Genomic DNA, 25,309 nt, shown 5'->3' on the forward strand with positions numbered 1-25,309 from the left:
TTAACTAAATCTGGTTCATTACTCATTACTAAATCTAATATGGCTTGCCCCCTTGTTGCCTCTTGGACATACTGCTGTAGAAAACTATCCCGGACACACTCAAGAAATTAACTACCTTTCTGACAGTTGCTAGTCTGCTTTCCCCAATCTGTGTGAAGATTGAAAAATTTGCCTTCGGAAATCTGGTACGTGCTCTGTGCCTCAAAATGTGGAGGCACTAATAATTGAGCGTTATTAAGAGTTTTGATTGATTACATTCATCTGGAAAGCAAATCATAGATTGCAAGCCATGATCCCAACCCCTGGTCACTTGGCAAAGGTGGTAAATTTGGGTGAGGTATGGGAAAATCAATCTATATTTTATTTATATATGAAGATAGCACATATAACCAGGGCACAGCGCAAAATAAAAGTTTCACTTCTCTGTAGAGTATTGCCAGAACATCAATTCATGTATTACCAATAAGGCAGTGTAGTCCAAACAATCTGTGTGTAATATCCATTTTTTGGATGTTCATATTGATCTTCTCACAGTTAGTCCAGAACTTTTCTTCTGTTATCTCAGAATTTATGTTTAATGGCTTAAGCTGTATAAAACAATGAAATCTTTTCTCTGTGGATGCTTTATCTGCCTCACAGTAGTTATTTGTAAAATTTCTACTTGGTACCCTCTAGTAATTATACTTAGACATGAAGCCAGGCGAAACCTATAACTCTCACAAGGCAGCTTTCTGAAACACATGAATGCACACACCCATAGATACACACATATGCATAGACGCACACACTTTTGCCATAGGAACAAAGGACACCTCGTTGCAATGTGGGATGGGTTGTGCGGTGCACTCTGAGTACTGTAGTTCCACAGGGACGTGGTGAAAACTATAACTACCGGGATGTCTGTGTGCATGTCTCTCTCTCTCTTTTTCTCTTTCTCTCGCTCGATCTCTCTCTTTCTCAGGTATTTTTTAACATTAAATGACCAATTTTATGGAGGGCTTGGAATTTTTTTTCAGAATCATGTATTTGTTTTCTTTATGTTATAAATGTTCTGAGTAAGGAACCAAAATAGCAGCCAAAAACGAAATGAAGAAATTATTTCACCAAATTGATTTGTTTTATGGTGTCTGCTCGTCTGTGAATAGTAAGTTAGGGGAAAAATAGTTTGTTTGCTTGTTTTTTTGATTTTGGTTTTCTGCTTTTTACTCATTCTTCATTGCTACTTTTTGGACTCATTCATATTTAGTCGATTGGGTATTAGATTGATAACAAAAGTTAAGTCATTATTTGAATTGATTACGCTTTTTTTGGCTGTACAGACATTCAAAGCCCCGACAGCTGACACTTTGTGTGAGGCTCCCTAGGTAAATTTTCATCTTTAACTCTTAGCGCAGAGCTGGAATTTGGGTTGAAGATGAAGATGTACCCTTCTGAGACCATACTTTCACACTTTGAAAGCTGTGATCAACAGATGCATGCTAATTGCAAGACTTTAAATTTATTAGATAAAGCCGAGTTTGCCTGAAACAACCAGCTCATCCAAAGGCTCAAATGATTCTAATAAGCTGCTTGAGGTTTTTTTAAAATTCATTTTCAGGATGTGGGCATCGCTGGCAAGGGCGGCATTTATTTCCCCATCCCCTCGTTGCCCTGAATTTGGTGGTGGGCCTTCTTGAACCGCTGCAGTGTAACAGTTTGGTACAACTGAGCGCTTGCTAGGCCACTGCCAGGTAAGAGTGGCAGTTTTCCTTCCCTAAAGAACATTAGTGAACCAATTGGGTTTTATGACAATCCGACAGCTTCATGGTCACTTTTAGTGATACAGGCTTTTTATTTCCAGATTTGAAAAAAAATTGAATTCAAATTTTGAAACTGCCATGGTGGGATTTGAATTCATATTCTCTGGATTGGTTAGTCCAGGCCTTTGAATTATCGGTCCAGTAACATAACCACTCCACTACCGTACACACTGTTTGAGGTTTTCTCTGAAGTTTTAGATGCTGTATGAACTCCTGCACATCTTATTCTGTTGTGATACACTCTTAGTGGAACGGGATCGGTTCGTGCGAGGGGCTTTGGCGAGCAACAGGCTTGGAGAGATTTTAACTCCAGGCCTCGTTTTAATATTCAGGCCTCGACTCCCATCCGAATCTGGCAGAAATCACTGCTTGGCCAGCGGGGCGGGAGCACAAATTTGGGCGGCAGGAGGCCAGTGGGAAATGTCCCCGGCAGTCAGGTAAGTGGTGAGGGGGTGGTCTCCAGATGCGATCGCGATCGAGGGAGGGGAGAAGCCCGGGGCAGGGGAGGCCCAAGGTTGCCTTGTGGGGCTTGGAAGGGCACTCTTGCAACTCCCGGCCCACAAAAAAACTAAAAGACAAAAATGTTAAACTTACCTTACTGGGCCTCTTCTGGGCCTCGATCCAGCTAGCAGCAGGTTTGGCTGGGCGGGGAAGCCACCACAGCTCCCTGTTCAGGCCCCCAGTTAAAATATCGGATCGGGTCTCGATTATGTCATTGAAGCCCGATCTGCATATTGAAAGAGGCCGGCTTGGGGCAGGTGTCCTTGCTAGCCCCAATTTAAAATTGAAAGTAATGGGTAAACCCCCGCTCCATTTTAACTGCCCTCCCGCCTAGTTTCCATCTGTTGGGGGAGTTAAAATCGGGAGCTTAGATATCAGTTATTGTTATGTAATGTACAGTAATGGGAGACTCCTTCAGATTTGCATTAAATGCTTAGCTTTTGTACTCACCATAACTCTTCCTCTATGAGTGCTGTTCACATTTGTAGCAAGTATCAAATTAGTTATTAAACACAATGCATGGTCTGGAAGATACTTTACTGTCTCTACAGAGGAGACCAATTGCTAGCCTGCAGGCAATTTGCTCATCACACAACATTATAATAGCTCACTAGAACATCAATACACATTCTTCGACGAGACTGAAGTCCAAAGTCTCAGGCCTTACTCATTACACTCTTGTTTACTAACTCATATGCTGATCAGAGAGAGAGAGACAGGGAGAGACAAAAAAGGGGTAACTCTCTCTCCTTCTTTAAGACGCTTCTTAAAACCTACCTTTTCGACCAAGCTTTTGCTCACCTGTCCTAATATCTCCTATGTGGCTCGGTGACTAATTGTGTTTGATAAACGCTTCTGTGAAGCACCTTGGGACGTTTTACTACATTAAAGCCGCTGTATAAATGCAAGCTGTTGTTGCTGGCTTACAATCTGATTGCTTTGCTTTTATTGTATCCTTCGGTAGAGCAGCTAACCCTGTCATTACTTATTGTTTGCTGCTTTTGTACCACAGATTACAGGTTTGGTTTGTTGATTTTTTTTTCAGGAAATATATTTTTAATAAGGAGGTTGTAGTTGACAAGATAACCTGGTAAGTGAAGATTCACTGTGGTGCAGTGCTAAAATAGAGAGAAAATTAGAACACCATAGCCTCGATCTCTTGACTGGGCATAAGCAAGCTGAGAAGTCGGGCAGGGCACAATTTGCACCTGCAAGACTCATAATACATTGACCCTGGCTGCATTTTTAGTGTCAGCTTAATTATAAATTTGGTCGGTTCCAGGTATGGAGAATTCTCTGATTGGGAGCTCGCCCATTCTGGGCTGAGAAATCGTGTGCTGCTGCAGGATTTAAAGGCCTATAGCAGCCTTAAAGGGACAGGTACCCAGATGTTTTTAAATTGCAAAGTAGAAAGCTCATTTGTGGGAAAGAGCCTGAAAGGAATTCTGTATTGGATCCATAGAAATACTACTTTTGAGGAAGTGAGGCTGAAGAGGGGGTTCCTTCTTTGGTGCAGAGTGCCACAGGATTAATGGGCCCCATTATTAAAAGAAGGATGCTTTACGAGTATGAAGCCTTGGTGTAGGCACTGGTGGCCATGCCAAACTGTGTGCTGCAGGTGGTGAGTAAGATGGAGGAGACCACTTGGTGCCTGTGCAATGCCATGCAGGATGACTTCACAATACTACAGAGGTGCCCACGTTACTTAACTGCCACCTGGCACTTGATGTTGACCAGTCAGAGGTAGTGCTGTCCACTGTCATTACAGTAGCCAGTTTCTGACCTGAACTACATAAGAGCACCCTTAATGCAATGACGATGCACCTTGAACCTTGGGGAAGCCATAAAACTGTATGCCTCTTTCTCTCTGCTGTCTTCCTGCAACGCCAAAGCATATGAGTTGGGCTGTTCTGTTGTAAAAGAGGTCTGACCAATGCACGGGGATCCAGGAGGTAGCATTGCAGGAGCCTCAGCCTCTGCACTTGTCCAATAGATATGAGGTTGTTGCAGCCCTTGTGGACGAGTGCAGGGACTGCAGGGAGGACAAGCAAACTGGCCACGACACTGTGGTTCAGGGGTCCATTCAAGTTGGGGGAGTAAAAAGGAATGTGGTTGTAGTAGGTGACCATATAGTTAGAGGGATAGATACTGTTCTCTGCAGCCAAGAGTGAGAGTCCCGAAGGCTGTGTTGCCTACCCAGTGCCAGGGTTAAGGAGCTTTCCTCAGAGCTGGAGAGAAACTTGGAGTGGGAGGGGGAGAATCCAGTTGTCGTGGTCCACGTGGGTACCAATGATATAGGCAGGACTGAGAAAAGGGTTCTGCTGAGGGAGTTTGAGCAGCTAGGGACTGCTTAAAAAGCAGAACCACTAATAAAGGTAATAAATAGAGCGTTAAAACATAAGAGTGCACTAGCAAATGGGGCCGGGGTAGGAAAGAATGGTAAAAAGACAAAATTAATGGTTCTTTATCTGAATGCGCGCAGCATTCGTAATAAGATAGATGAATTGACGGCACAAATAGAAACAAATGGGTATGATCTCGTGGCCATTACAGAGACGTGGTTGCAAGGTGACCAAGATTGGGAGCTAAATATTCAGGGTTATTTAACATTTAGGAAGGATAGGAAGAAAGGTAAAGGTGGGTGGGGTAGCTCTGTTAATAAATTGGTATAATAGTGAGAAATGATCTTGGCTCAGAAAATCAAGATGTCGAATCAATTTGGGTGGAGGTAAGAAATAGCAAGGGAAAGAAATCACTGGTGGGAGTAGTATATAGGCCCCCTAACAGTGGCTACACTGTAGGGCAAAATATAAATCCGGAAATAAGGGGGGCTTGTAAAAAAGGTAATGCAATAATCACGGGTGATTTTAACTTTCACATAGATTGGACAAATCAAATTAGCAAAAGTAGCCCTGAGGAGGAGTTCATAGAATGTATTAGGGACTGTTTCTTCGATCAATATGTCGGGGAACCAACCAGGGAACAGGCCATTTTGAATCTGGTAATGGGTAACGAAACAGGATTAATTAATGATCTCAACGTAAAGGATCCCTTGGGAAGCAGTGATCATAACATGATAGAATTTCACATCCAGTTTGAGAGCGAGGATTTTGGTTCTGAAACTACTGAATTAAACTTAAATAAGGGCAATAACAAAGGAATGAGGACAGAATTGGCTAAAGTGGACTGGGTAAACAGATTAGATGGTATGATGATGGATAAGCAGTGGCAAACATTTAAAAAGATATTTTATGATTCGCAACAAAAATATATCCCTGTGAGGAGGAAAGACTCCACAAAAAGTGTGAACCAACCATGGCTAACTAAGGAAGTCAACGATGGTCTCAGGTTAAAAGAAAAAGCATACAACATGGCAAAGATTACTGGTAAGCCCGAAGATTGGGAAAACTTTAAAAACCAGCAAAGGATGACTAAAAGAATAATAAAGAGGGAGAAAATAAATTATGAGAGTAAACTAGCAAGAAATATAAAAACTGACAGTAAAAGCTTCTACAAGTATATAAAAAGGAAGAGGGTAGCTAAAGTAAACATTGGTCCCTTAGAGGATGAGACTGGGGAAATAATAATGGAAAACAAGGAAATGGCAGAGAAATTGAACAGATATTTTGTATCTGTCTTTACAGTAGAAGACACTAATAATATACCAATAATAGTAGATAATCAAAGGGCAAAGGGGAGGGAGGAACTAAAAACAATCACTATCGCTAGAGAAAAAGTAGTAGGTAAACTAATGGTTCTAAAGGCTGACAAGTCCCCTGGACCTGATGGCTTGCATCCAAGGGTCTTAAAGGAAGTGGCTACAGAGATAGTGGATGCATTGGTTGTAATCTTCCAGAATTCACTAGATTCTGGAAAGGTCTCAGCGGATTGGAAAACCACAAATGTATCACCCCTATTTAAGAAAGGAGTGAGACAGAAAGCAGGTAACTATAACCAATTAGCCTAACATCTGTCATTGGGAAAATGCTAGAATCCATTATTAAGGAAGTAGTAGCAGGACATTTGGAGACTCATAATACAATCAAGGAGAGTCAACATGGTTTTATAATGGGGAAATCATGTCTGACAAATTTATTAGAGTTCTGGATGTTGGATTTCCAAAAGGCATTTGATAAGGTGTCACATAAAAAGGTTACTGCACAAGATAAGAGCTCATGGTGTTGGGAATAATATACTGGCATGGACAGAGGATTGGCTAACTAACAGAAAACAAAGAGTTGGGATAAAAGGGCCATTTTCAAAATGGCAACCTGTAACTAGTGGGGTGCCACAGGGCTCAGTGCTGGGGCCTCAACTATTTACAATATATATCACTGACTTGGATGAAGGAACAGAGTGTTTTGTGGCCAAATTTGCTGATGATACAAAGATAGGTGGAAAAGCAAATTGCGAGGAGGAAACAAAGGGCTTGATTTTACAATGGTGGCAGGTTGGCAGCGGGGGGGGGGGGGGTGGTGGTGAGGTTGCGCGTGGCAAACTCGCATGAACAAAACTTACCCGTTTCCGACGTGATCGCATGTTGATTGATGATGATTAACGTCCTCTCCAAGTTTCGCACCCGGCAGCTAGCCTGATTGACAGGCTGGCTGCCATCAGGAGCTGCAACGGGGGGAGCGTGGGGGGAGGGGGGGTAGTGAGGGGGCGAGAAAGAGAGAGAGCGAAACGTCATCTGGCGACGGAACGGAAGACGGGGGGGGGGGGTGAATGGAAGAACCGGCGCTGGACTGGAAGACCAAGGGGAGGAGAGGGGAAGAACGGGGGGCGGGGGGAAGGTTGTGGGGGGAGATGGGGAAGATCGGGGGAAGATCGCGGGTGTGAAGAGGTGGACATTGGGGGGTGAAGAGGAGGACATCGGAGCGGGGAACATCAGAGCAAGGTACAAAGGTAGGTACATTTAGTGTCTTCACTTCCTTCCATGGTTTTTTATTTAATTTATTTAGTTTCTTGTTCCCTGATCCGGCCCACCAGGCGTGATTCAGAGGCGGTGGGCAAGCCGCCCAGGTAAATTAAAAATTGTTCTAATGACTCACTCTGTCACAGGTAAAGTGCCTTAAGTACCTCAATGAGGTACATTTGGTTCTTTAACTGTCTTCCATTTTCGGCTTACCTGCGCGCACACTGGTGGGTCCCTGGGAAACTCGGAAGTTGGCGGGTTGGAGACGGCTTCTGAACCCGAATGGGATTTTCACAATTTTCAGAGCCCCGTCCGCCCTCAACGCACCCGCAATTGCCTCCTAAAATCACCCCCATCGTGTCTGCAAAGGGATATTGACAGGTTAAGCGAATGGGCAAAAATTTGGCAAATGGAATATAATGTGGGAAAATGTAAAGTCATCCACTTTGGGAGGAAAAATAAAAAAGCAAAATATTATTTGAATGGAGAAATACTACAAAATGCTGCTGTACAGAGGGATCTGGGTGTCCTTGTACATGAAACACAAAAAGTCAACATACAGGTGCAGCAGGTAATCCGGAAGGCAAATGGCCTTTATTTCCAGGGGGATGGAGTTTAAAAGCAGGGAAGTCATGCTACAACTGTACAGGGTGCTGGTGAGACCACACCTGGATTATTGCGTACAGTTCTGGTGCCATATTTAAGGAAGGATATACTTGCACTGGAGGCAGTTAAGAGAAGGTTCACTAGGTTGATTCCGGGTATGGAAGGGTTGTCTTATGAGGAAAGATTGAACAGGTTGGGTCTATACTCATTGGAGTTTAGAAGAATGAGAGGAGATCTTATTGAAACATACAAGATTCTGAGGGGACTCGATAGGGTAAATGCTGAGAGGATGTTACCCCTCATGGGGGAATTTAAAACTAGGGGACATAGTCTCAGAATAAGGGGTCACCCGTTTAAGACGGAAATGAGGAGGAATTTTTTCTCCCAGAGGGTCGTGAATCTCTGGAATTCTTTACCCCAAAAAGCTGTGGAGGATGAGTCATTGAATACATTCATGGCTGAGTTAGACAAATTTTTGATCAGCAATGGAGTCAAAGGATATGGGGAAAGGGCAAGAAAGTGGAGTTGAGGTAAAAATCAGATCAGCCATGATCTCACTAAATGGTGGAGCTGGCTTGAAGGACCAAATGGCCTACTCCTGCTTCTATCTCTTATGGTCTTATGACTTCCATTGCTCTCTGGCTGATGTTGCAGAGAATCCCCCCGGCTCCCTGAAATGACCCCCTGTCACAGAAGTTGAGGGCAGTGGTCCCTCCATAGCCATTGAGAGCAGTGTGGGAAGATGAGTGGGGCTTCAATTCTTCGTGCAGCAGGCCAAAGAGACCCTATTGCCTCTTTGTGAAGCACGCTCTTCAGATGCAGAGCGACAATACGCTGCCTGTATATTTTTTTTCGGGGGGTGGGGATTAATACCTGTTATGGTGCATTCTCTTGGGATGGTGCCTTACTCTCCTTAGCTCCATCCTGTACTGCTGCTCCTCCCCCACAATAGTGGCATAGGAAAAGCCATTACTGCTCCCGAGATGCCATGGCTGCAGGTGGGTTGGGGGGTGAGCGGAGGTTTGTAAATCTTCCAGTAGGCTGGCCATGTGAGAGGCGGTCAGAAGCAAGTGCAGGTCTTTGTAGAGAAAAATGCAATAAAAGAAAGATTTCACAAAGCATCTCCCAGCTGCGGAAATCACTGTACAAATGTTCCACACTCTTCAAGCTCACAAACCCCTTACTTCCTCCTTGATGAGGTGATCCTGGCAGCTGCTGTGTTGCATTTATCTTAGTCTAAGTTGCCCAGAGTGCGGTACCAGGGTAGAACCAGGAAACTTGCCATACACATTTGAGGCCAGTGCGGACTCAGTGGACAGTTCACGGGAAAGGTTCAAAAAGCATGAGGAAACTCGGAGGAAGTGATTTGAAGATGCACAAGTGGCAGAAATGGCTTCCACTCAAATTTCCTCATTAAAAAAATTTCCTACGCCGTTTATACACCACCAATGCACTGAAAATGGCAAGAAAATTCCCAGGATAAATATCTATAGATGGGATGAATCTACAATGTTACTTCAAAGTAAGTAATATAAATACAAACTTAAAACAGATAGGAAAAAAAATTTAGTCAAAGAATGATAAACTTTTCCAGTAGTTTACCATGTAAGGTAGCATTAGGTCATTCAAAGTATAGTTGGCAATGAGGTCTTAAGTGTGTGTGTTGAGTACTTATGGGTTGAGCTCCAATGGGCAGACGGCCTTTTCTTACCCTTAATTTTCCTACGTTCTTGTAACCTATTGGCTGAAAAAGGTTCAGAAAAGGGTGAGTCAGCACAACTGATTCTGTGGTCCCATCACAGTGATGGAGGGACCAGTGCTCCTCGGGTACACCGCATGGCATTAGCACAGAAACCAGATCTTGTGTGTCGCTCACCCATCACCCCTGTGCTCGCTGACCTACATTGGCACCCGGTCCGGCAACATTTCGATTTTAAAATTCTCATTTTTGTGTTTAAATCCCTCCTTGATCTCGCCCCTCCCTATCTCTGTAACCTCCTCCAGCCCTACAACCCTCCGAGATCTCTGCGCTCCTCCAATTCTGACCTGTTGCGCATCCCCGATTTCCTTCGCTCCACCATTGGTGACCGTGCCTTCAGCTGCCTAGGCCCTAAACTCTGGAATTCCCTCCCGAAACCTCTCCACTTCTCTTCCTCTCTCTCCTCCTTTAAGACACTCTTTAAAACCTACCTCTTTGATCAAGCTTGTGGTCACCTGGTGTCAAATTTTGTCTGATAACGCTCCTGTGAAGCACCTAGGGATGTTTTACTACATTAAAGGTACTATATTGTTGTTGAGTTGACATATTAGCACAATACGCCCTGCACAGATTGTCTGTTATGCAAAATGTGCGTAGGGGGTCAATGAGCAGGATATCCAGGGAGAGCAGCCCTTAAAAAGAAAGCTGACTGATGGATGAGCTATGAATTGTTGTGGCAGCAATTTCAATTTTTATAATTGAAGTCAGTATTGGCACCATTGTGTCAGCCAGTGTGTTGGAGGTGGTCCAGGACTTACGGCAGGATTCACAGCAAACAGTCTATTTTATAGCAAGCAAAGTCTATTTACTCAGCAAATGGCAAACAGAGTCTGTTTAAACAGAAATAAAGACAGAAAATGCTTGAAATATGTAGCAGGTCAAGCAGCATCTGTGGAGAGAGAAACAGAGTTAAAGTGAAAAAAGGGTGGGTTGGGGGCAGCGGGGGCATTTAAAATTGCCACCATTTCAGACCCCCCTCAACCCACCTCCAACCCGCCCATTTCCGGTTTTCACTGGGGCGGGACAAGGGGTGGGCGACCAACCCGCTCCCAAGAGGCAGGTCAGGCCTTAAAACCTTTCAAGGAGGCTTCCATTTTTCTGGACTTCCCGATTTCAACCCCGGTGGCCTTCTGCTTTACCCCTCGTGAAAGGAGGCGAGAAGGCCCAAGACTAACGGGTAGGTGCCTAGAAAGGCACAGCTTGTGGCCCCTGAGGAGCAGGAGTGCTTCCCCTCAGGCCCAACAAGCCTACCTGCACCGATCCCCTGGTCGCGAACCCACCCTCCGATCGCAGACCCCCGACCCCGATTCTCCCCCTCAACGATTGCGGACCCCCGCGATGACCCCCGATCCCGACACCCCCCCACCCCGTGACTGACCCCCAATCCCACCCTACATGCCTCACCATGTCCCCCGTGCCAACCTATGCCCACCCATGCCCCCGTGGCCAACCATGCCCCTGTGCCCACCCATGTCTCTTTGCCCCTCCCTCATCCATACAAACAAAGACTTACCTGAAGATTTACCTGAACACGTTCTCTCCCTGGCTGCTCTCCCTATCAATCAGCCGGTCAGTCAGATCGGAAACCAACAAAAAAAAATAAAAGACATCCTTACGTCAAAATTGTAAGGACGTCCGGGAACCCTGTACTAATGGGTTTCCCGTCCTCAATTTGACCCCCGCCCCCTTCACGGCTCGGTTTTAAAATCAAGCCCAACGTCTCAGGTCGATGACCTTTCATCACAACTGGAAAATGTTAGAGATTTAACAATTTATAAGCAAGTACAGAGCCAGGGAAAAAAGGGGGGAGGGGAGGACGGGAGGAAGGAACAAAAGAGAAGGGGCATGATTTTAACTCGTAGATGGGTCCTCAGCCGGGGTGGGGGGAGGGATCAATAATCGGGTGGGAAACCCGGAGAAAAAAAATCATGCTGTTTCCTGTGCAATCACAACTCAATTGAAGTCACTTAACTCAGCTTCCGGGTTTCGCACCCTCAAGCTGCGCAGCGGGCAGACTGCGCACCCATATGATGCGTTTAAAGCCCACTATTTAAAGGGCCGCTCCAGCAATGCATTTTGAAGGGGAAAGGAGGAAACAATGAGTGGGGAACATCATAGAGCGAAGCCAGCACCTAGATTCTCCGCCGCCAGCCTGGAGACATTGCTGGGCGCAGTAAGAAGCAGGAGGGAGGTGCTGTACCCAGCAGACCGCAGCAAGAAACCTGGTTGTGTCACCAAGAAGGTGTGGCTGGAGGTAGTGGACAAGGTGAACAGCAGAAGCATGGTGCCCCGATCATGGTTTCAATGAAGAAAGAGATTTAATGACCTAACCAGGTCAGGAAAAGTGAGTACAGTTACTGATTGACCAGCATTCCGTGGTGAATAGTACCCCCTTCACACTGCCCTACGAAGCCTACTCCATCACATCACTCCTCGTACCCACTTAAGGCTCAGTCTTGACTCACCTTCATTTTCTGTGCAATTCTTCACCCACACCCCCCACCATTTGTGCACCCACCTCTCCCACTCACCCCAATCCTGATGCAATGTGATCAATGTCTGATACTCACCCTCTGATGCACCTGCTTCATTGTCATCCTGACCCAAAGCAATGCATCCATCGGATAACCCCGTCACCCTCACTCACTCGCACGTCTGTATTTTATCCCATTGTAGGAGAAGAGAGCGCAAAATGCGAGGGAGAGGGCGAGGACTGGAGGGGGGCCTCCACAAATCATGGCCCTCACAGAGGTGGAGGAGGCGGCCTTGGATATAAGCCATACGGTGGAGTGTCTGGGTGCTGGGGATGCCGAGACTGGCACCCTGCAAACGTCTGGTGACAGAACTTTAACATCCCTCACACACAACATGGATTGATGTTATCAATGATTGACCTGTTGCACACCTCAGTATGCTCATCGCAACATTACTTCTGTAATGATTATTAATATTGCTGTATGTTTGCTTCCAGGGGCATCGTGTACCGAAGACGTGGTTGAAGGCGATTCCTCAGAGGAGCCCCCTGCCTCTGAGGGTGCACCATCACTTCTTAGCAAGACATCCACCAGCGCAGATACTCACACCTCGGTGGGTCCTATTAGAGAGGTAGTTGGGTTGTCACCTGGTGAATCAACACACGTAAGTGAGCACAAACAGACACTGCTGGCAGGGGCAGCTGTGGAGAGACTGCGTCAGTGGGAGCACTCCTCTCCAGGCTCTGCTCAGCTTGGCACAGATGCTGAACCCTGGGGGCCATCCTTGAGAAGGAGAATGATCGAGGTACAGAAGCAACTTTGCGAGGGAGTGGAAAACGCGCCATGCACACTCACCACAATAGAGGAGAGGATGGAGTAGTCCAACTCCATCACTAGTGAATTGGTGGCGCAGGTAAGGGCAGGAATGTCTGCGATGGAGAGAATGGCAACCTCCATTTAGCTTCAAGCACGCTCCTAAATGACACCATTCAAGCCCTGGCAATAGACAGGCAGACAGATACATTAGCACTGGCCATACAAGGCATCGCACATGTCCTCCAAACTGTTGTCCAGCAGAAAGGAGTGCTGTCGCCCTGGCCTAGGAGAGGGATGATGGTGAAAGGGGATATGGAAGTGGGAACGCCACTCAAAATGCTCCACGTCTCACCTGTTGCCACCCCCTCAATCGGTACCTGCAATGCTGCCTCCTCTCCAGATGGCTGATTCTGCCCCTGCACAGGTGCAGGTGGAGCAGTCTTTGGAGGGGCCCAGAGGTCATAAGCTGAAAGCATCTAAGCAACCTGGGCATGAATCTGAGCAACAAGTCACTACCTCTGTTGCAGCCACATGGGATGCACCACACAGAAGCGGTAGGAAGAGGCAGTCAATGGTTTTGTAATCACCAAGGGTACGCACGAGGGTGTCTGACAGACTGGCCCTGATATTAGCGGGGAGGCAGGATGGCAGCGGGTGGGGGGCGGGGGGGTGATTGGGCGCGTGGGTAACCCGCCCAATAAAATCAGTCCGTTCCCCACCCGATCGCAGGTAAATTGGAGCCACTTAACGTGGCTTCCTGGTTTGCCGTCGGAAAGCTGGTGACAGAACTTTAACATTCAGCGCACACAATATGAATTGATGTTAACATGCCTTGCCATCTTCAGCACCTCAACATCTGTGATCATGCTTAATATTGCCTTCTGTTCTCTTACAGGGCCTTTAGCAACCGATGTGACGGCGGAGGGCGATTCCTCAGAAGACCTGGCGGCCTCTGAGGGTGCACCGTCACATCTGAGCGAGCCTTCTACCAGCGGAGATACACACACCTCGGTGGGTCCCAGTCCGCAGTTAGTTAGGGTCGCACATGGTGAGTTACCACACACACGTGAGCACGAGCAGACACTGGTGGCAGGGCCAGCTGCGGAGAGTCCGCGTCGGTGGGAGCACTCCTCTCCAGGCTCTGCTCAGCTGGACACAGATGCTGAACCCTGGGGGCCATCCTTTAAAAGGAGAATGATGGAGGGGCAGCAGCACATTTGCGAGGTGCTGGAACAGGTGCCACGTGCACTCTCCACAATAGCGCAGAGGCTGGAGGAGACCAACTCCTGCATGAGTGGAATGGTGGCACGGGTGAGGGAGGGAATCTCTGAGATACTGTCACAGGGACGTGAGGGAATCTCTGAGATAGTGTTGCAGGTAAGTGCGGGAATGTCTGCGATGGAGGGAAGGCTAGCGTCGATGGAGCTTTAAGCACGGCTCACAAATGAGTCCATTCAAGCCATCTGTGATCTGTCGTGTACACTTATGGGCAGTCGACTGAGAGATCCTGGTGATGTCACCAGTGGTTTCCTGGAAGGAATCGAAAGCGAAGAAGTTGAGGGCAGTGGTGACTTTAACTGCGACGGGCAGTGCATGGCCACCAGACCCAGTCAGGAGCAGCTCTGCATGAAGGAGCCTGCAGATGTCTGCGACCACCTGGCCGCTCAATCTTAGCCTTCATAGGCACTGCTCCTCAGAGAAGTCCAGGTAGCTCAGCCTCTGCCTATAGATCCTCTCACGAGGGTAGTGCCTCCTACAATGTCGGGCCCTCCGTTGTTCCCCTCTCTGCTCTTCTGCAGGTCCCTGTGGCGCACCTCTGTCTTTTGGAGCTGCAAGTCCTAGAACCTCACACGGATGCTGATGTGCCTCCTCCTCAGATGTGGTGCTGAATAAATCCATTGTGCTCCCCCCATCCTGATGGTGTCAGTTTGAGGGGGTCCAAAATGCAGGCAAATATGTCTGAACAGAAGAATTCTGAGTGTGAACAAAGAAATCTTAGTCTAAACATTAAGAACTCCCAGCCAAATATTTATCTGAGAGAACTGCTTGCAAAAACTGACCTTTAATCCCCATTTGTCAATCACTGGTTTAAGTGTCCAAACGGCTGCCGGCTGCAACTAGCCTCCGTTTCCATGGCATGTTTCAGAGACCATGGGAAACAAGTTCAGGCAGAGTAAAAATCGTTTCTCTGCCTCAATCCCCACAAATTTAATTGATTTAAGTACTTCAATGATGTTAACTGCCCCTTTTTAATATCATCCCCCTCGGTTTTAATTGCCGGCAGGACTTCCGGGTTTCCGAAGTGCGCACGCAGCCAGATGCGTCTGGGTGAAACTTATTTTTTGGCCCGTTGGAGCCGGGACTCGTTCCCACTCCAAACTTTTAAAACTTTTACTGCTGCCCCCTGCCCCCAACCCACCCGTTCTTCGGGGTTTACATCATGCCCGTTGAGTTAGGAAAGAGTCTTGTATGATTCCTACACATCTTTCAGCTGTCCTGCCCTCAACACTAGATGGTTCGCCATTGTGCCATTGAATTCTTGACAAATTAAAGTCCCTCATCAAACAGATGTCACCTGTTTCAGCTGGGTTAGCCAATGCCACAGTTCTTGGTCCAATCAAAATAGCCCTGCTTTAGTCAGTTGTTTCCAGGGGTGCCTCATCACGATGAGCTGCTTGACCTGGAGGGGTTTGTAACAAGTACCAATGTCTACAGTCATGACCCTGATCCACTTGAATCAGGATAGCCTCATCATTTATAGACTTAAATTTAAAAAAACAAACTTCTCTCTCTTATTGTACAAAGTGTCTTCTGTCTAGTAACATTTGTTTGAATGTAACTATCCCATGGAAGTATTTAAATTTTTTACTGCAGTATAATTTTTAACCTCAGCCATTGTTTAAACTTCGGTAATGATGTGCTATTGGCCATTGAAACATAGAAAAATTTAGGAGGAGGCCATTCGGCCCATCGTGTCTGTGCCAGTCGAAAAAGAGCTACCCAGCCTAATCCTACTTTCTAATGCTTGGTCCATAGCCTTGTAAGTTATGGCATATCCAGGTACTTTTTTAATGTGATGAGGGTTTCTGCCTCTACCACCCTTGCAGGTAATGAGTTCCAGATCCCCACCACTCTCTGGGTGATAATTTTTTCCTCAGCTCCCCTCTAATCCTTTTACCAATCACTTTAAATCTATGCCCTCTGGTTATTGACCTCTCTGCTAAGGGAAATAGGTCCTTCCTGTCCACTCCATCTAGGCTCCTCATAATTTTATACACCTCAATTAAATCCCCCTCAGCCACCTCTGTTCCTAAGAAAACAACCTCAGCCCATCCAATCTTTCCTCATAGCTAAAATTCTCCAGTCCTGGCAACATCCTCGTAAATCTCCTCTGTACCCTCTCTGATGCAATGACATCTTTCCTGTAATTTGGTGACCAGAACTGTACGCAGTACTCAAGCTGTGGGTGGCCTAACTAGAGTTTTATACAGTTCTAGCATAAACTCCCCGTTCTTATATTCTATGCCTCGGCTAATAAAGGAAAGTATCCCGTATGCCTTCTTAACCATCTTATCTACCTGATCTGCTACCTTCAGGGATCTGTGGACATGCACTCCAAGGTCTCTCTTTTCCTCTCTACCTCTCAGTATCCTCCCATTTATTGTGTACTCCCTTGCCTTGTTTGCCTTTCCCAAATGCATTACCTCACACTTCTCCGGATTGAATTCCATTTGCCACTTTTCTGCCCACCTGACCCGTCCATTGATATCTTCCTGCAGTCTACAGCTTTCTTCCTCACTATCAACCACACATCAATTTTTGTATCATCTGCAGACTTCTTGATCATGCCCCCTACATTTAAGTCTAAATCATTAATATATATCACAAAAAGCAAGGTGTAAGGTTTTGCATTGATTTAACCTCTGTGTTTAAAGTGGCTAATACAACAAGATTTGCTTGGCAAAACCTGTGAGGGTTCGAAGTGATATTTAGATGTGCTTTACCAAGTACAATTACACTCTTGTCCTAAGTGAAGTTATTTGAAGAGGAAAAATAGTTCAATGATATGTAGCACAAAAGGAGCCTCATACAGAGTATTTGTTAATGTTACTCAAGTAACTTACTTCTTGATTATAGTGAGATGCAAGAATTACAACTGATATCACCCCATTCATCTTACATAGAGTTACATAGGGTGCTAAATTGGGCCGTGTAACGCCCGTTGTTTTGGCGCTATGCGGCCTCCCGAAGTGCCAAGATGGTGTCTTGGCTCCGCATGCACATTTCCAGCGTGACGTGCGCCGGACGTCGTCTTGGTTTGGGAATTAGTGCAGGCGCAGATAATGAACCCCAGAAGCATGTAAAGTAGGGAGAAAATGGATACAATCAGTGTGTAACGCTGATTTAAAGTGATAGACACCATTTTGGGACTCAACGCACAGTCTTAACCCCGACCATCTGTACGTGTCTTAGAGTGCCTGGAGGACCCTCCCACCAGCACTATTTAAAGGAACAATGCAGGATTCACAGGTTAGTGGCTGGATTATTGCTTCTGGCTGCCGAGACATTTGTAACTATTTTTGGAGGTCTCCTATACTTGAATACTAGGACTAGGGGACATAGCGTAACATTTAGAGCCAGGATGGCAGGAGTGAAGTTAGGAAATGCTTCTGCATGCAAAGGATGGGAGAAGTTTGGAACGGTGTTCTGCAAACGGCAGTTGATGCTAGCTCAATTGTGAATTCTAAATCTGAAATTGATAGATTTCTGTGAACCAAGGGTATTAAGGGATATGGGGCTAAGGCGGGTATATGGAGTTAGGTCACAGGTCCACCATGATCTCATTGAATGGCGGAACAGGCTCGAGGGGCTAAATGCCACTGCCCCTTGCTGCCTCCTGAAATGCAAGAAAGCGAGACATGTGTCTGGGTGATGTGCCTGTCATGGTTGAATAGCTGCCAGTGCGTGTGGCCTGTGAGTTGTGGGTGAGCAGCTTGCAACAGTGGTAATGTGTAAGGGTGAGAGGAAGCATCTGATTGGAAGAGTTGAGTACTGAAGGAAAGAGTTTTTTGTCATGTGGGTGAAAGAGGGTGTAGTGCATGGAGCAGTGGATGCGGCTAGTGGTGTAGTTGGTAGGAGACACCACTTGACAGTTGAACTCACTCACCTTGACCACTCATGTCAAAGCATTGAACTTCTTCCTTCCATATCCAATTAGAGGGTGAGAAGGTTGATTCTCAAACAAGCGTACTGAGCTTGAATAAAGGAGACTATGATGGTATGAGAGCGGAATTGATTAAAGTGGACTGGGAAAATAGATTAAAGGGTAAGACGGTACATGAGCAGTGGTGTTCATTTAGGGAGTTATTTTACAACTTTCAAAATAAATATATTCCACTGAGGAAAAAAGGGTGTAAAAGAAATGACAGCCACCCGTGGCTAAGTAAAGAAATCAAGGATAGTATCCGACTAAAAACAAGGACATATAAGGTAGCCAAACTTAGTGGGAGGATAGAAGATTGGGAATTCTTCAAAAGACAGCAAAAAGTAACTAAAGGATTGATTAAGAAAGGGAAGTTAGATTATGAAAAGAAATTAGCAAAAAATATAAAAACAGATAGCAAGAGTTTCTATAGTTATATAAAAAGAAAAAGGGTGGCTAAGGCAAACATAGGTCCCTTAGAGGATGAGACCGGGAAATTAATGGTGGGAAACATGGAGATGGCAAAAATGCTGAACAAATATTTTGTTTCAGTCTTTACAGTAGAGGACACTAAGAATATCCCAACACTGGACAAACAGGGGACTCTCGGGGGGGAGGAGCTAAATACGATTAAAATCACTCAAGAGATGGTACTCAGTAAAATAATGGGACTCAAGGCGGATAAATCCCCTGGACCTGATGGCTTCCATCCTAGGGTCTTGAGGGAAGTGGCAGTAGGGATTGTGGATGCTTTGGTGATAGTTTTCCAAAATTCCCTGGACTCAGGAGAGGTCCCGGCAGATTGGAAAACTGCTAATGTAACACCGTTATTTAAAAAGGGTAGTAGGCAGAAGGCTGGAAATTATAGGCCAGTTAGCTTAACATCTGTGGTGGGTAAAATTTTGGAGTCTATTATTAAGGAGACAGTAACGGAACATTTAGATAAGCATAATTTAATAGGACAAAGTCAGCATGGCTTTATGAAGGGGAAGTCACGTCTGACAAATTTGCTTGAGTTCTTCGAGGATATAACGTATAGGGTGGATAAAGGGGAACCAGTGGACGTAGTGTATTTAGACTTCCAGAAGGCATTCGACAAGGTGCCACATAAAAGATTATTACTTAAGATAAAAAATCACGGGATTGGGGGTAATATTCTGGCATGGGTGGAGGATTGGTTATCAAACAGGAAGCAGAGAGTTGGGATAAATGGTTCATTTTCGGACTGGCAACCAGTAACCAGTGGTGTTCCACAGGTGTCGGTGCTGGGTCCCCAACTCTTTACAATCTATATTAACGATTTGGAGGAGGGGACCGAGTGCAACATATCAAAATTTGCAGATGATACAAAGATGGGAGAGAAAGTAGAGAGTGAGGAGGACATAAAAAACCTGCAAGGGGATATAGACAGGCTGGGTGAGTGGGCGGAGATTTGGCAGATGCAATATAATATTGGAAAATGTGAGGTTATGCACTTTGGCAGGAAAAATCAGAGAGCAAGTTATTTTCTTAATGGCGAGAGACTGGAAAGTACTGCAGTACAAAGGGATCTGGGGGTCCTAGTGCAAGAAAATCAAAAAGTTGGTATGCAGGTGCAGCAGGTGATCAAGAAAGCCAACGGAATGTTGGCTTTTATTGCTAGGGGGATAGAATATAAAAACAAGGAGGTATTGCTGCAGTTATATAAGGTATTGGTGAGACCGCACCTGGAATACTGCATACAGTTTTGGTCTCCACACTTAAGAAAAGACATACTTGCTCTCGAGGCAGTACAAAGAAGGTTCACTCGGTTAATCCCGGGGATGAGGGGGCGGACATATGAGGAGAGGTTGAGTAGATTGGGACTCTACTCATTGGAGTTCAGAAGAATGAGAGGCGATCTTATTGAAACATATAAGATTGTGAAGGGTCTTGATCGGGTGGATGCAGTAAGGATGTTCCCAAAGATGGGTGAAACTAGAACTAGGGGGCATAATCTTAGAATAAGGGGCTGCTCTTTCAAAACTGAGATGAGGAGAAACTTCTTCACTCAGAGGGTGGTAGGACTGTGGAATTTGCTGCCCCAGGAAGCTGTGGAAGCTACATCATTAGATAAATTTAAAACAGAAATAGACAGTTTCCTAGAAGTAAAGGGAATTAGGGGTTATGGGGAGCAGGCAGGAAATTGGACATGAAGCTGAGTTCGGATCGGTCAATGCCCTGTGGGTGGCGGAGAGGGCCCAGGGGCTATGTGGCCGGGTCCTGCTCCGACTTCTTGTGTTCTTTAGATTTGTGGTTGGGATCAGATCAGCCATGATCTTATTGAATGGCGGAGCAGGCTCGAGGGGCCGATTGGCCTACTCCTGCTCCAATTTCTTATGTTCTTATGTTCTTATGTACATCCATGTTTGTGGTGCTATGCACCTGGCATTGATTTGATCCCCTGCTAGCTCCCACTGCCTTTTGGGTATATGTTTGGAGGGCCGCTTGCTCCCCCCCACTGCGGATATAGGATGTCCCTCCTTCTGTCCACCTCTTGCACCAAGGTCTCTAGTGCACCAGCAGAGAATCTTGGTGCATGCACTCTCGCAGGCCTGGTACAAACTCAATTCGGCAGATTGGTCAGGTCTGGCATGCAGATTGGAGGATGTGGGATTTGGTAGTGTGCAACCTTTACTCAATGTTTTAACATAACTCAGCAGTTTGTAAACACAGTGAAAGGAGCTGCATCTGTTTTTTTACGTGTGCAATGTCTGACCTCTATTCAGCAAATAAAAGGCACCAGCTACCTTTAAGAGATTTTTAGGAGACAGCCTGCCTTTAAGAGATTGGAGCTCCCCCTACTGCTGGCAACTGCAAATTGCATGGAATCCTGATTCAAAGTTGATTTCCATCGCAGATTGCAGGTAAGTCCTTGGGCCTGACGACAGTCTTTTCCTGCCTGAGCCGGGGCCATTGGGCGCGGGGTAACTGTGGATCGGGCTACCCCCGCCCAATAACAGACCCTACCCAATTTTTTTTTCCCCCTAGTCTCCAGCACAGAAACAAGCCATTCGGCCCAACTTGTCTATTCCGGTGTTTATGGTCCATACCAGCCCCCTCCCACACCTCTTCATCTAACCCTATCAGCATGTCCTTCTATTCCTTTCTCCCTCATGTGCTTATCTGGCTTCCCCTTAAATGCATCTATGCTATTTGCCTCAACTACTCCTTGTGGTAATGCGTTCCACATTCTTATCAGTCTTTGGGTAAAGAAGTTTCTCCTGAATTCCCTATTGGATTTATTAGTGACTATCTTATATTTATGACCTCTAGTTTTGGACTCCCCCACAAGTGGAAACATTTTCTCTTCATCTACCTTATCAAACTCTTTCATTATCTTATAGACCTTTATCAGGTCACCCCTTTAGCCTTCTCTTTTCTAGAGAAAAGAGCCCCAGCCTGTTCAGCCCTTCCTGATAAGGATATCCTCTCAGTTCTAGTATCTTCCTTGTGAATCTTTTTTGCACCTTCTCCAATGCCTCTATATCCTTCTTATAATATAGAGACCAGAACTGTGCACAATACTGAAAGTGTGGTCTAACCAAGGTTCAATACAAGTTTGACATAACTTCTCTGCTTTTCAATTCTATCCCTCTAGAAATGCTCCCTAGTTCTTGGTTTTCTTTTTTTATGGCCTTAATAACCTGCGTCACTACTTTTAGTGATTTGTGTATCTGTACCCCGAGATCCCTTTGTTCCTTTACCCCATTTAAACTCTTATTATCCAAGCAGTATGTGGCCCCCTTATTCTTCCTACCAAAATGCACCACCTCACATTTATTTATATTGAAATTCATTTGCCGATTACACGCCCATTCTGCAAGTTTATTAATATTTTCCTGTATTTTGTTGCATTCTTCCTTTGTATTAACTACACCTCCAAATTTGGGGTCGTCCCCAAATTTTGAAATTGTACTTCTGATTCCTGAGTCCAAATCATTAATGTAAATTGTGAACAACAGTGGTCCTAGCACGGATCCCTGTGGAACACCATTTCCCACCTTTTGCCAGTCTGAGTAGCCATACTTAAACCCTTGTCTCTGTTTTCTATTTTGTAGCTAGCTTGCTATCCATTCTGCTACCTGTTTCCTGACTCTATATGCTTTGACCTTAGTCATGAATCTACTATGTAGTACCTTATGGAAGGCCTTTTGAAAATCTAAATATATTACATCTACTGCATTACCCTTGTCTACTCTTTCTGCTACTCCTTTAAAGAATTCCATAAAGTTGATCAAGCATGAATTTCCCTTCTGAAATCCGTGTTGACTATTCTTTATTATGTTTTCAGTTTTTAGATGTTTTTCTGTTACATCTTTGCGTAAAGATTCCATTATCTTTCCGACCACCGATGTTAAGCTAACTGGTCTAAAGTAAAGTATTCTACAGGGAGATAGAACAAGTCAACTGGACTTGTTCTATCTCCCTTTCTAAATATAGAAATAACATTACCTGTTCCCCAGTCCTCTGGCATTATTCCCTTTTCTAATGATTTTTTATATATATGTAATAGTGCCTCCACTATCTCTTCCCTAACTTCTTTTAATATGTGTGGATGCAATCCACCTGGACCAGGGGTTTTATCCTCTCTAAGTTTGATTAGTTTATCAAATATCTCCCCCTCCTTTCTTTCTTAAATGTCTTTATATCTTTTGTGATCTCTTCTTCTAATGTCATGCCCACCTTATTAGTCTCCCTGGTAAATACTGAGGCAAAGTAACTATTCAATAAATTGTTTTTTTGACTTCTTGCCTAACCTCTTTATATTCTCTTTTGTCATCCTCTCCTTTATTGTCTATATACTTAGTGTATGCCTTTTTTTTAATTTCAATTTTACCCGTATCTCATTATTCATCCATGGTGTTGTATTATTGGCTAGTTGTATTATTGGCTAGTTTGTTCTTGTTTTTTTAGGGAAATATATTTCTCCTGGATTCTATTCATCACCATTTTAAATATTTCCCACTGCTGTTCTATCTCTTTGTTTGTCAAAACTTCATTCCCTTTTCCCTATTCCTTCTTGCCAGTTTAATTGTGGGTAGTTGAAATCTCCCATGATTATTATTCTATGTCTTTTACTCATTTCATAGGTTTGTCCACATATTTCATCCTCCACTTCCCTTCCACTATCGGTGGTCTGCAGAATACCCCTATTAACCTGATCCATCCCTTCTCATCCTTTGTCTCAATCCATATGGATTCTGTTTCTATCTTAATGTTACTCATGTCCCTTTTTCCTACTGCCATTACGTTGCCTCTAATTAATACAGCTACCCCACCCCCGACTTCTTTCTTCCCTATATTTCTAAATATGTTACACCCTCCAATATTCAACTGTCTGTCCTGTTCTTTGTTAAGCCATGTTTCAGTCAACCCTACTACATCTGGCTCCTCACTAATAATTATTGCCTCCCGTTCCCCTATTTTGTTTCGGATGCTGTGCACATTGCTATACAGTGAATTTAATTTGTTTTTATTAATTGTTCCATTCACTTTATTTTAACAGTCAATTTAATATTTATGTTCGATAAGTGTATCTGTTCCCCGACCGTTTTGATTACCCTTATTCTTTACCTTAGTCAGACCTTTACTCTCATCTCCTATTTATTTTACCTTACTTGAGTTTTCCTGAAAGTGCAAGTCATATTAACATTCTTAGTGGAGCATTCAATGCAATTTGTATAATTATTGCAAATGTAAACTGCTGCCTTGCAAATCAGAGACTATTTTTGAAACAGTGTCTGTCATATTTCTGATACATGTTTTAAAAGCCATGGATTGCACATCCTCCAATGTCTCAGTGTGTTCATCCACCATCTAGCTGAGTCATACAGATGAGGATGATCCCAGGTTCAATTCCATGTGTGTCCTGATTTAGCTGATCTCAGCTGGGCAGTGGTAAAGGCACCAAATTTAGCCTCGTTGCTCTCGGACGGGGAAGAGGAAAATCAATTAAGGTTCTGCACTTCTGACCCCATCCAGAAACCTTAGCTGGAAGTGCTTATGTGCGGACATCAGGTGAGTACTCAGACTGGCGGAAGGTGGGAAGTGGTGTTCCACAGGGATCGGTGCTGGGACCACTGATGCTCAGCATTTATGTAAGCGGTTTGTTCTCGGGAATCGGAAGTACAATTTCAAAATTTGCGGATGACACTAAATTGGGAGGTATAGTTAATACTGAGGAAGACAAAGTACAAGAGGATTTTTTAAAACTTGCAGAATGGGTGTGTACATGGCAAATGAATTTCAATGTAAATAAGTGTGAGATGATGCATTTTGGTAGGAGAAATAAGGAGGCCACATACTCCTCGGAAAATAAGAGTTTAAATGGGGTAGAGGAGGAGAGGAATCTCGGGGTACAAATTCACAAGTCATTAAAAGTAGCAATGCAGGTTAACAAGGCCATAAAAAATGCAAACAAAGCACTGACACGTGCTCCCGCTCCGTGAATATCTGAGTCCATTATTCTTTGTGAATGTAGTTTTTAAGGCTTATTTAATTTGTTTTTTTTGGGGGGAGAGGGAGATTCTGATTGCATTTCTTACCCCCCCTTCACAAAGGTGCTGACTCTGGTCAGCATGGACAGTGATTAGTGACAGGCTTATCCGCCATTGGGAACATCACAGCCAGGCCTGATCCGAGCCACTGCCAATGTCGATACATGTCTACATTTCCAGCAGTGGTCACTGGATAGCAATCAGGAGCATGGACCCTGGATGAATTTTCCCCTCCCTAATCCAGGGGCAGTAAGACCAATTATAGATTGTCTTTCCCCTCACTTTATTTGACATCACTTAACTGAACACAGAATGGAAATCAAATGCAAGCAGAATATGTCGTTCGGAATGTTCTTTTGTCGAACGCAGCACCAAAATGCACCTTTATTTAAAAACTGTCACAGTGGGGTGAATTAATGGCATAATCTCCTGCTGGCCCACATGCCTTAACTCAAGCACTTTATTCCAAAAACTTCTAGCATTTTAAGTATATGCACTTTTCTTTATAGCTACTCTCCCAACTGTATTTATGTTTAAAGTCTTGGCGTCTCCCTCTTCCACATCTAGTTTAAGTGAAACTCAATTCATGCCTCTCGTCTCTCTGATCCTGCCCTGCTGAGATGTAGCCCATCTCTCTTGCACCCACGTGCTTCACCCCAAGGCAGTGCCAATTATTTGTACATCGAACATCATTTGACAAACATCAACGGGCCGGCCA

The 25,309-nt window shown here is 44.8% G+C and overlaps 1 long non-coding RNA gene across 1 annotated transcript in view; it reads left to right on the forward strand.

Moving 5' to 3' along the window:
- Positions 1-3,006: 3,006 nt before the first annotated feature.
- LOC137320596 (uncharacterized) overlaps positions 3,007-25,309 on the forward strand; it is a 42,068-nt gene continuing 19,765 nt past the window's right edge. Inside the window, exons 1-2 of the long non-coding RNA XR_010962599.1 lie at positions 3,007-3,036; positions 13,766-13,918. This is a non-coding gene — a long non-coding RNA (uncharacterized lncRNA). The remainder of the gene's footprint in view (positions 3,037-13,765; positions 13,919-25,309) is intronic.

The sequence above is a fragment of the Heptranchias perlo genome, chromosome 4, assembly GCF_035084215.1.
Source record: "Heptranchias perlo isolate sHepPer1 chromosome 4, sHepPer1.hap1, whole genome shotgun sequence".
Classification (NCBI taxonomy): Eukaryota; Metazoa; Chordata; class Chondrichthyes; order Hexanchiformes; family Hexanchidae; genus Heptranchias; species Heptranchias perlo.